An 11,184-nucleotide genomic window follows, 5' to 3' on the forward strand; every position below is an offset into this window, starting at 1 on the left:
TGACTCCTGATTTAGAGAGCAGGAGAAACCTTGGGTTCCTACCTATTTGAAGAAGAAAGAACCAGGGGCAAAGGAAGAAGAGAGTGCAGCTGAACTGGGTAAGAAAGCTCACGGAGCACCCAGGGCCTCCCTGAGGGCTGTCGTCAGCACATAGGGCTCTTACCCACATGCACTGTTACGGCAATTTCTGGATCGTTGTTTGAAATGCCCTACTCCATCACCTCCACCTGAGCTGCTGAACAGGGTCTTCACACCTCAGAGGAAATGAGGTGTGGCAAGGGGCAAGGCAGGGTGACCTCACTGACCTCCTCTCCCAGCCCAGGGATTCTCCCTGTCCTACACTTTAGACTCCCCTTCCAGGAAGGTGACAAAAGTGAGATTCTTAACCTTTTGGGAAAATGACTCAGAGCTCTGATAACCTAAGTCATATGAGCAGTTCACTCACTCCTGGCCCCATGCTTGAGACATGAAAGGGCGCAGCAATTCTCTTCGGAAGCCCAAAGGGGAGTCCTGTACTCCTAACCCACCATCACACCCAGCCACCTTTCTCACTCAAACACTGTTCTGATCAAACCACTGCTCTGCCCAAAAACCTTCAACAGTTCCCAGTGGCCTAAGGAATGAAGACAGGTCCCTGACACCTCTTCCCTGCCCTCAGGCCCTTTGTCTTCTGCACACCCACTGGACCCCACCCACTGGACCCCAAGACTCCCACACCCAGACCTGGCCCACAGGGCATGTGAAACCTCCGCCTTCTGCCCAGATCTCCCCACCCTGCTAGCCGCTCCTCCAGAAAGCCAGTCCTCACTCACTCTTTCTCTCACCCTTCCAGATCACTCTTCTGTTCTAATCAAGACCCTACCCCGAGCCTCAAGGTGAGTGCAAAGAAAAAGAGAGCAAGCCGGGCTGTCAGGCAAGAAAAGGGAAATTTATTAGAATGAAACGAGAGGGTGACTGGCCCTTAAGGAGAACCAGCGTCCTCCCTTTCTGACAGGGTCTTTCTTATACCCCACCAATGAAAAATTCTCTGAAGGGATGGTTAATTTTTAGCCTGTAGTTGAGTCCTGTGGTCACGTAGCCAGAGGTCTGGAATCTGGTGGTCTCGTAGCAGAAGGTAGGCAAGTGAGAAAACAGAATGTCATTTGGGCAATTTGGTCATCTCAAGGATCGCTGTGATTTTATTCTTTGTTTGCAAGGTCAACATAATGAGCCATCTTAACAATGAGACCCCAAGTGGGCCTTATCAAGGCTCTCTCCTGACCTTTGTACCTTTCAAATCTCTGACAGTCGCTTCCCCAGGATCCTCCTGGAGACACTGCCTGCAGCCATGTCAATCACATTAAGAGCAGGCAACAAAAATCTGGGTGTCACACAACCCTATGAGGGAGATAGCATTATCCTCACAGTACCAATGAGACCAAGGCATAGCGAGGTTTTAGCTTCTTGTCCAGGGATCACAGTCCCACTCTCTGAGATGAAAGGATAGGAGAGAACTTGTAGTGCAAGAAGACGGCAGGGAATGATGGGGTAGGAGGCCCTCCCAGAACCCCTAAGACTCAGGCCTGGCTACTGTTGGGTCCCTTGCCCACCCACCAAGTGAAGCAAAGTGTCCTAGAACCCGAGTCCTAGAACCAAGGACTCGTTCTGGGTCCCAGTCTCCTCCTGGCCATCCCTCCCTCTACAGCGCCTTTTTCTTCCACTGACTGTCCAAACTGAACCCAAACCACCAAGTCCACCTCTGCCAGGAAGCTATTGCTCCATCCTACCTCCCCTCCCTGGCACTTCTGGGCCCACCTGTCACCCATGTTTATAGGCTCTCATGCAACAACATCCTCCCACATCAGCCCTTCCCACCAGGTGTTTTATTGGTCAGTTAGTCATTATTAGGATGTCTTCAAAAACTTTTCTTTGTATGATCAAATCAGTTTAGGAAATACCAGTTTCTTTTCTACAGGACTTGTCAGAGTCTTTTAAACGCATTCTGAGTCTCCCACAGAGTTGTGGAGTGGCTTTTCCAGTTTCTTCCCTTGTTTGTCCCCTGAAACCTTGAGGCTTCTCAGAACAGTCTTTGAGAAACACTTCCTCCTCCCATCCCCTCAGGCTTCCCTGATGGCTCAGCAGTAAAGAATCAACCTGCCAAAGCAGGAGATGCAGGTTCGATCCACAGGAGAAGGAAACGGCAACCCACTCCAGTATTCTTGCCTAGGAAATCCCATGGACTGAGGAGCCTGGCGGGCTGCAGTCCATGGGGTCACAAAGAGTTAGACACAACGACTAAACAGCAACAGTCCACCCCTTCAGGACAGCCTTCACAGCAGGGAGCACACGGGTAGGAATCAAGGAGGGGAGCACAGGGTCCCCTTTTAGGAGTTATGAGTGACATTTTGGGAGCTCAGCCTGAAAGCCCCTCTTGGAACTGCCCAGGGCAGCAGAACCAGTGTCTTTAGAGTCTGCTCTTCCTACCTTCCTTTGGGTAAGGTGAGTGCCTACACTTCTGCTAGGGTCTAGAGGGACCTCATTTGACCAGTGGCCTCAGATACTACCCTTCAGGCTATGCACAGCTCAGAGAACAAGGGGTCTTGGGAGATTCCCCCAAATCAAGCTGGATAGCTCTTCTAGGCAAATCACTCACTCTACTCCATCATTAGCACATGAGTTTCCATAGTAATCCAGGATTGAAATGTATTAAGCTGCCATTCTGGAAAGATGCAGTGTTCCACTCAATAAACCCTGCAACTCTCCCCACTGCTCCCCAGGGAGGGGACTGAATCCCTCAATTTACAGGAAACTGAGGCCTCAAAGCAGAGCAGACACTTGTGTGTAGTGACCCAGCCAGGGGCAGAGCAGAGAGAAGCATTCAGGCCTCCCCACTCCCACGTGGCCCAACAGCAACTCATGCAACCATCAGGGCAGCTACAAGGACTCACGCAGGCCAGGCGGGGATAAGGGTTACTTGCTGGGGGATGATGGCTCAGCAGCTGGGGAGACTTTCGGGGCTTTGAGGAGAAGATGGCATGTCTAGGGCTGGAGTCAGCTGTTCCCCTAATCTCCTTGGCCACACCCTGGCTGGAGGAAGGGTGCTCACCCCAGATTGGCTAACCATAGGCCGGCTTGGCTGTGAGGAGAGATAAGATGCCCTACATGCTACCCGCATGTCATCTTGCCCTGGGGCAGTCACCTAAGATACTTTCTCATGGTTTGGGGAGCTCCTCAAAGTCTGGCAACCTAGAAATCAGGCTTGTGTTCCCAACCTGAGACCCAAGTCCCCAGAAGCCCCTCACTTGGCCCCACCTCCCAACAGAGTAGCCCCTCCATCCCATACCTTCTTCATAACTCCCCTCTGCCCTGCCTTCATACAAGTAGTCTCTACACCACCCCCAACACGGTCCACAGGAGCCAAGACAGTCTCCTTTACCTGTTTCAGGTCTCACCTGATCATTGCCCATCCCTGCATCTGCCTGGCCCGAAGTCCCCAGTCTCAACCCTCACTACACAAAGATAACCCATAAGCCAGCAGCATCACACCACCCAGGAGCTTGTTAGAAATGCAGAGTCTCGGGCCCCATCCCAGACCTGCTGAAATGGAACCTGAATATTATTAACAAGCTGCCCAGATGACACACATGTATGCTAGAGTTTGAGAAATACTTTTATAGACCACTGATGTAATCAAGTCCTTGCACCCATGGCAAGCTTCGACGGCTCCTTGGGGGCCTGGTGAATCAAGTCTAGACTCAGTGGCTTGGCAATCAATGCTTCAGCTGACTTGTCCAGGCTTGGGCTCCCACTCCACCTCAGGAAAACCACCCCCTCCTGTGGGGTTCCTCCTCCTGAGGAGGTGGTTCTCAACCTCCTCCACCAAAGCCACCCAGGACTTCAGAGCCCCCTTAAAGCACCACCTCCTCCAAGAAGCTGTTCTGAACCACGTTCTACAATATCGCAACTGGCGTGGCTCACTATTATTTCCTGATTAGCGAGGACCCTGAGCTGTGTTCCCAGTGGCTCCAAGCACCAGGATGGGGCACAGAAGATGTCAGGTGCCAATTCCAGGTAACAAGGCCCAGTGCCAGTTATTGGGAAGTCCACCCTCAGCTCTAGCCTGTCTTCACCTCAACTCAGCAGACAAGGACTCAGGCAGGGTGGACAAGCCCATTGTATACTTCTGAGAAGAAGCACTCCTCAGAAACATGGGCTTAATGAGCTTCCAGCAGCAAGGTGGAAAATGCAGAAGAGAACACCACCGAATCTCCCTCTTTTCCTCGGGGACTGGGAGGTCTGCTGAGATAGATAAGCAGATCCCTTAAAACCTGGGGTCAGAATGTGGAGCAAGGAGACTCCATCCCTGTGTGGTCAGCAAACCTTTTTTCTGCCTTTTAGCCAGGCCCCTGGAAGGCCAAGTCACCTGCCCCGAGGCATCCTCATGACCAAACAGGAAAGCCTCAAAAGACAAGGCTGCCACACCCTCCTGCCCACCCCCTCCTTTCTGGCCCAGTTCCTACAGGCTGGCATCCCATGGGAAGTCCTTGCTCCTTTACCCTGGGTCTGCAAGAAGGTATTCAAGCATGGACCTCAAGGAGTTCCTGGCTTCCACAGCCTCTGGGGATCAAAGAAAAAAAGGTCTCTTGACTCTCATTTTACAGACACAAAGAGAAGTAAGGTCAGGGCCAATATTGAAGTAGATTAAGCTCTTTTCAGCTCCCATTTCTCTGTTCCCCCAGTTTTACTCCCACCTTCAACCCAGCCCTACTTAGACCCTCATCCAGGTTTCCCAAGGCCAAGTCTGAACCTCCACCTCATAACATCCTAGATGGAATCCAAAACAGGCTAGTTTATCTGCAGAGCTCCTATCTGACCTCTCTGGAGTCGCCACAGGCAGATGAAGAGGGCAATGGGGCAATGCTGAATCAAAGAAGTGACATTCTAATGGTGGCATCTCAAGCAGGGAGCTGTTTTTGTACCAGAACAAAATGTCCTCCTTAGCTCCCCGAAATCACATTATGCATGACACCCTACTTGGCCTGGGCACAGTGCCCCTCCTAAAAGAAAAGGAGAGACATGAAACAGACAGACTCAGCCACCCACTCTGAGTAAGGACCCCTTCTACCTTAGAGGGTTTGACTTCTTTCCTACCTCTCCAGCCCCAAAGCCAAACACCTTTGGGAATCAGGAAAAAAACACTTGTTAAAAAGACTTCAGCTCGCATATCTGAGAGGTAAGAGAGAAGTGACAGACTAGAGTGACTTAGAGCATGGATTCTGAAGCCAGATTGCCTAAGTTCAAATCCTTGCTCTGTCACTACTGAGCTGTATGACTATGCCTTGGTCTTCCAATCTGTAAAATGGGAATAAGACCTACCTTATAGAGCTGTTAAGAGGATGAAAGGAGCTAATATTTGCACAGTCCTTAGAATACTGCCTGGCACCCAGTGAGTATACCAGAGCCCTGGACTAGCCTCTTGGCCTCTGCTCAATTTCTCCCACCCAGGACACCCTCTTTTCTGCCCCCTCTATCCCAGCTCAAAGCCTTTCCTAGGCATGCCAACCCAGTTGTGATCTGAACCCCAAGCCTCTAGGTGTAGCACTCACCTCACAGTGTTATCTTGGTCCATCACCAGTCTCCCTGTCTAGGGCTGAGCTTCCCGCTCCCAGATCTGAAGACCCTTGACTCCTAGCCCTCCATTCTGAGAGCACTAGCCAAACAGCTCAGTTCTCAGCTGGGCTCCTCTGTGCAAAGAGGAGAGCTGTGGGTGGGAAGATAAAGGATTAGAGGACCCCCCCAACCTCAGCTTCTTCCTCCCCTTCAACTCTCTGCCCCCAGGGCTGGGTACCCAGAAATCACCCAAGAAAGTAACCTGAAATAAAGCCCTGGCTGCCCAGGCCATCTCTATCTCCTGAGTTAGAAAACATACACAAGCACACAGGTACATACCCTTCTGTTGACCTAATCTGGATTTCCACCAAAGGGAGCAAACGAAATCATTGATCCCCAACCCAGAGCAATCCACATCAGCTCCACACCCCCCAAATCCAGCCAGTCTCCCACTACGTGTACAGGCCTGCCTTTAAGCCATTTGTACCGTCTCTACTTCCCTTTTTCCCACTGGTCCTCCCAGATTCTTGCAGTGATTTGCACAACTGCTTTCAAGGAAAGAAAATGAAAGTCCTATGATCACTTGAGATTTACAGGGGGCTCCGGCACTGCCTGACCTTCCCACCTGGCTGAAGATTTCCTGAGTATTGGCTACATTCCAGGCACTCTGCTAGATGCTCCAGATGCAACAGTGGGCCAGTCCTTAGGACGCTACACAGAGTAAACAGACAAGTGCAACAAATGGTTGTGAACTGTGACAAGCACAATGAAGAAAGTAAACCAGGTGCTATGATGAATTACAAAGAATGATGGGAAGACATATTTGAGGTAAGACCTGAAAAATAAGAAGGAGCAGAGCCAGTCCCGTAGAAAACCTTGGAAGTACATTCTAGGCAGAGAAAACAGCACAGGCAAAGGCCACAGGGCAGGAAAAAGCTTAGGTGTTCAAATGGCAGAAGTGATTCAGGTGTAGCTGTCAGAAAAATACAACGGGGACAGTGGTCAGGATTAGCCTAGGAGAGGTCAGCAGTGACCAGATCATGGAAGACCTGAAAGGCGAGGGGAAAGCTTTGAAATTTTACTCCAAGTGCAAAAGGGAGCTATTGAGGGTCTTAGAGGAATGAGAGACTACTCAATACTTTTCTAAATTGTTCTTATTGCTGTTAAAATGGATTTGAGGAGGCAATTGCAGACTTGGGGAAAGCAGGCAGAAGCTACTACAATATTCAGGCAAGACAGAAAAGGTAGCTTGGCCTGGGGCAGTAGCCTAGGGCAGTAGCATGGAGTCAAGAGTATGAAGAATAGGCCTGAGATAGATTTGGCAAAAGAACTTGATGTCATACCAGCTGTGGAGAGAAGGAAAAAAGATGCCACCTAGTTTCCTGTCTTTGATGGCAGGTGGGTTATGAGGCCTTTACTGAGATGGGAAGGCCAGAGGAGGGTCATGTTTGGGGAGTGCAGTCAGGATTCTGTTTCATCCATATTAAGTTTTCATACCTATAACATCATAAATCATTAGATTGTGGCTAGATAGTTGAAACTGAAGATAAAATTTGCTACATAAAATTATGAGAATGAAAATGATGTACATTTGAGATTTGTGCTAGTAAATTAATGTTTGATTTTAATGATTTTAAAAATTATAAGAAAAAAAGGAGAGCTTGAGGGGAACGTAAATAGAAGGGACTCAGGAGAAAGGAGGGGGCTAGGAACAGAGCCCAGGATCCTCCAACATTTACAACTGTGTGAAGGAGTCATCCTTAAAAACAAGTAATTTGGTAGGAGGAAAGGGGGTGTGTGAGGAAGAAAACCAACAGTCAAGAGAGGACATTGCAAAGAATGATCTAGACCAAGGGAGGTCAAGGAAGATCTGCTTGTAGGGGAGTGTAAACCACTGGAGACCTTTGCTAGGGCAGTTTCAATGAAGCGGTGGGACCAAAGCCAGGTCAAGTGAGCTGAAGAACACAGCGACCATAGGTACAGGCAGCTCTCTGGGAAGTTTTGCTGTGAAGGGAAGTGAGGTCATCTGTAGCTGGGGGAGAATGAGGGATGAAGAAAAAAAGGTGGGGGAGGGTCATAAAATGGAAGTGGTAGGGTGCCAAACCATGTTAAGAAGTACTGCTGTGAATGATCCAGGAGGAGAGGTAACTGAAGAATGAGGGACAGGGAGCAGACTACCTTGGAATCCTAGTGGAGGCATTAGCCTGTGGCAGGAACTGGGATGCTTCGACCTCACCTAACTAGAGGAAAGGGGAGGAGGGGCAAAGATGCAAAATGCAGATGTGAGTCCTTCACTACACACTTTCAGATGCATGCATGCCCATTCCAATGACCCCACCTTAAACACCTGCCGTTTTGCTGCCTGCTCCAAACACAGACAAGTTACCCACCTACTTCGCGGTCTGGCACGGGATGTGCAACCACCAGCAGATCCTGCAACCAACCTGTGGGCACAGCTCACCACAGGTGCCAGCTACAGCGCTTGTCTTATCAGGCCATGCCTTTTCCTGGTGCAAGCTCCGAGGGGGTCCCCAGGCCTCTCACCAGCTCTATCTCTAAGCCCTTCCCCCAAATTGAGCACTCAACACTCCCTACCCCTCTCCGAGAAGGTAGGGAGCCTAGCCTACAGCAGCCTGTGAGCCCCTAGTTGGCTCTTCGGAGAGAGCTGCTCCCCACCCTGTCCGGGGGACTCCCCCCATACCTCCCGCGAGGAGACTACCTGGACGCCCTTTGGGAGGATGGCCCAGCCTCTTCCAGCGTCCCGACCATCGCCCCGGCGCCTTCTCTTTCCTCCCCAGTGCCCACCCTCTGGGTCGCCCCAGCAGTCGCGGGGCGTCAGCGCCCGGCTTTGTCTGCTCCCACCGAGGACGCCCGCCGGGCGCACTGGGTGCTCTCCTGCCGCACGCAGCCCCCGGGTCCCGCCTGCCCTCCACCCCAGCGCAGCCCCTGCCCCGGGAACCACCGCCGCCGGATCGGACCGCCGCCTCCCGCAACACGAGCAAAGGGGCGCGGCACCCACCGCCCTCGGCAGCCTCCGGGAACGCCGGATACCCTCGCCCTCCCGCGCGACCGCCGCTCTAGCTGCCGGAGCCCCGGACCGGCCGAGCCCTCGGGGCTGCTGCGGGCCCCTCACCCTCCCGCGGTCGACTCAGCCCCAGCCTGCGCCCGAACGGGGCCGGCGGCCGGGGGTCGAGGATCGGGGAGCAGGCGCGCGCTGTACCTTTCCCTGCTGAGCCGGGGAAGAGAGTTTTCCGCGAGCGGCGCTCCACCTCGGCCTCCTCCGCCTCCCCTTCTCCTCCGCCGCCTGGCTTCCTCCTCCAGCCGCCGCTGGGACCTTAGGGGCCCGAGCCAGCCGCCGCGGCCTGTGTGGGGCCCCGTTCAGCCTCGCGTCCCCGACCCACCCCGCCCAATCCGTTCAGGCCCAGCCCCCGCTCCTCCTCTAGGCGGGGACTCGCCGAGCTCCTCCCGGGCCCGGCTGGCCAGGGGCGGGGAGGCTGGAGGCCGCGTTGGCAGAGGACCTCTGTGTCCCTTCTTGCAGAGGGACCGGGATTCAGCGCTCCCCACCTGAGCTCCAACGTCCCCTCCTCAATCTGGGCACCTAACGTTCCCACCTGTCCCCCAAAAGAAAAGCAGTTAGTCCAGCCCTGCCTGCCCTGTGCTTGGGCGTAAGGTGGAGCCCAAGCTGCCTGCCAGGCAACAAGCAGAGCTAGGCCCCTGGACTCAGTTTACCCGCAGAACTCAAAACCCTGCCGTCGAAAGGAAGAGGAGCCTCTCTCTCCTCCCAGAGCTGCCTTCACTTCCGCAGAGCCACTGGATCTTAGTTGGGGCGGGGGGCGGGGTGGTTCCCTAAGGGGCTACCTCTAGCCCCAGATTGTCTGCAACACCACTGCGCACTCAGCCACCAGCAGCCCCTCCCATGCCACCTTACATCAATACTGGTGTGGAAATCTCAGCATCTCTGTACACTGGTGCCAATCAAATCTCAGAGACACAGTCTTGGGTGAAATAGGAAAGGATAGCTTTAGTGCTTTGCCGGCAAAGCAGGCCACAGCTAGGTCATGCCCTCAAAACTATGTGTCCCAATTTGGGGAAGATAGTGAGAAGTTTTATATTAATTGTTTAAAGAGGGCATGATCAGCTCCTGGACATTCTTCTGCTGGGCTGGTGGTGAGGTAAGTAGGAGTCAGCATCATTAACCTTCAGGTCCAACTGGTCTGGGGTCTACATGCTTGTGGGTAGCATACCATCATTAATCATTAACTTCCCCCACCTGGAGCAGGTTTCAGTATCTGTGAAATATCTCAAAGATATTGTTGTGTGTATCCCTTGAATAGCAAGGAGAGATAAAGGGGCCTTCTTAAATGAAAAGAAATAGGGGAAAACTATAGACTGGGAAAGACTAGATATCTCTTCAAGAAAACTGGAGATATCTAGGAAACATTCCATGCAAGGATGGACACGATAAGGACAGAAACAGAAAGAACCTAACAGAAACAGAAGAAGTGGCAAGAACAGAAGAACTATACAAGAAAGATCTTAATGACCCAGATAACCATGACAATGTGGTTACTCACCTGGAGTCAGACATCCTGGAGTGTGAAGGGAAGTAGGCCTTAAGAAGCATTACTACAAATAAAGCTAGTGGAGATGACAGAATTTTAGCTGAGCTATTTAAAATCCTAAAAGATGCTGCTGCTAAAGTGCTGCACTCAATAATGCCAGCAACTTTGGAAAGCTCAGCAGTGGCCACAGGACTTGAAAAGGTCAGTTTTCATTCCAATTCCAAAGAAGATCAATGCCAAAGAATGTTCAAATTACCAGGCAGTTGTGCTCATTTCACACACTAGCAAGATTATGCTCAAAATCCTTCAAGCTAGGCTTCAACAGTACATGAAGCGAGATGTACAAGCTAGATTTCAAAGAGGCAGAGGAACCAGAGATTAAATTGTCAACCTTTGTTGGATCATGGAGAAAGCAAAGGATTTCCAGAAAAACATGCGCTGCTACTCATTGACTCCACTAAAGCCTTTGACTGTGTGGGGATCAAAAGAAATTGTGGAAAATACTTAAAGAAATGGGGATTCCAGGCCACCTTGCCTGTCTCCTGAGAAGAACCAGACATGGAACAACTGACTGGTTCAAAAACTGGGAAATAAGTACTATAAGGCTGTATATTGTCATTCTTCTTATGAAACTTATATGCAGAGTACATCATGCAAAACGCCAAGCTGGATGAATCACAAGGTGGAATCAAGATTGCTAGGAGAAATATCAACAACCTCAAATATGCAGATGATACCACTCTAATGGCAGAAAGTGAAGAATAATTAAAGAGCTTCTTGATGAGGATGAAAGAGGACATTGAAAAAGCTGGTTTAAAACTCAACATTAAAAAAAAACTATGATCATGGCATCTGGTCTCATCACTTCATGGCAAATAGAAGAGGGAAAAGTAGAAGCAATGACAAATTTTATTTTCTTGGGCTCCAAAATCACTGCAAATGGTGACTGCAGCCATGAAATTAAAAGATGCCTTGCTCCTTGAAAGGAAAGCTATGACAAACCTAGACAGTGAATTAAAAAGCAGAGATATCA

The 11,184-nt window shown here is 51.0% G+C and overlaps 1 protein-coding gene across 6 annotated transcripts in view; it reads right to left on the bottom strand.

Moving 5' to 3' along the window:
• SMOX (spermine oxidase) overlaps positions 1-9,024 on the bottom strand; it is a 35,111-nt gene extending 26,087 nt beyond the window's left edge. For 4 of the 6 annotated variants that reach the window (XM_043479442.1, XM_043479441.1, XM_043479436.1 and 1 more), the window contains exon 1: positions 8,810-8,989. The gene's annotated coding sequence lies outside the window, so the exon portion shown is untranslated. Of the gene's footprint in view, positions 1-5,585; positions 5,741-8,809 lie in introns of all 6 variants that reach the window. The other 2 variants (XM_043479437.1, XM_043479439.1) reach the window with 2 other exon arrangements.
• Positions 9,025-11,184: the final 2,160 nt, after the last annotated feature.

Source organism: Cervus canadensis, chromosome 10 (genome assembly GCF_019320065.1).
Source record: "Cervus canadensis isolate Bull #8, Minnesota chromosome 10, ASM1932006v1, whole genome shotgun sequence".
NCBI classification, from domain to species: Eukaryota; Metazoa; Chordata; class Mammalia; order Artiodactyla; family Cervidae; genus Cervus; species Cervus canadensis.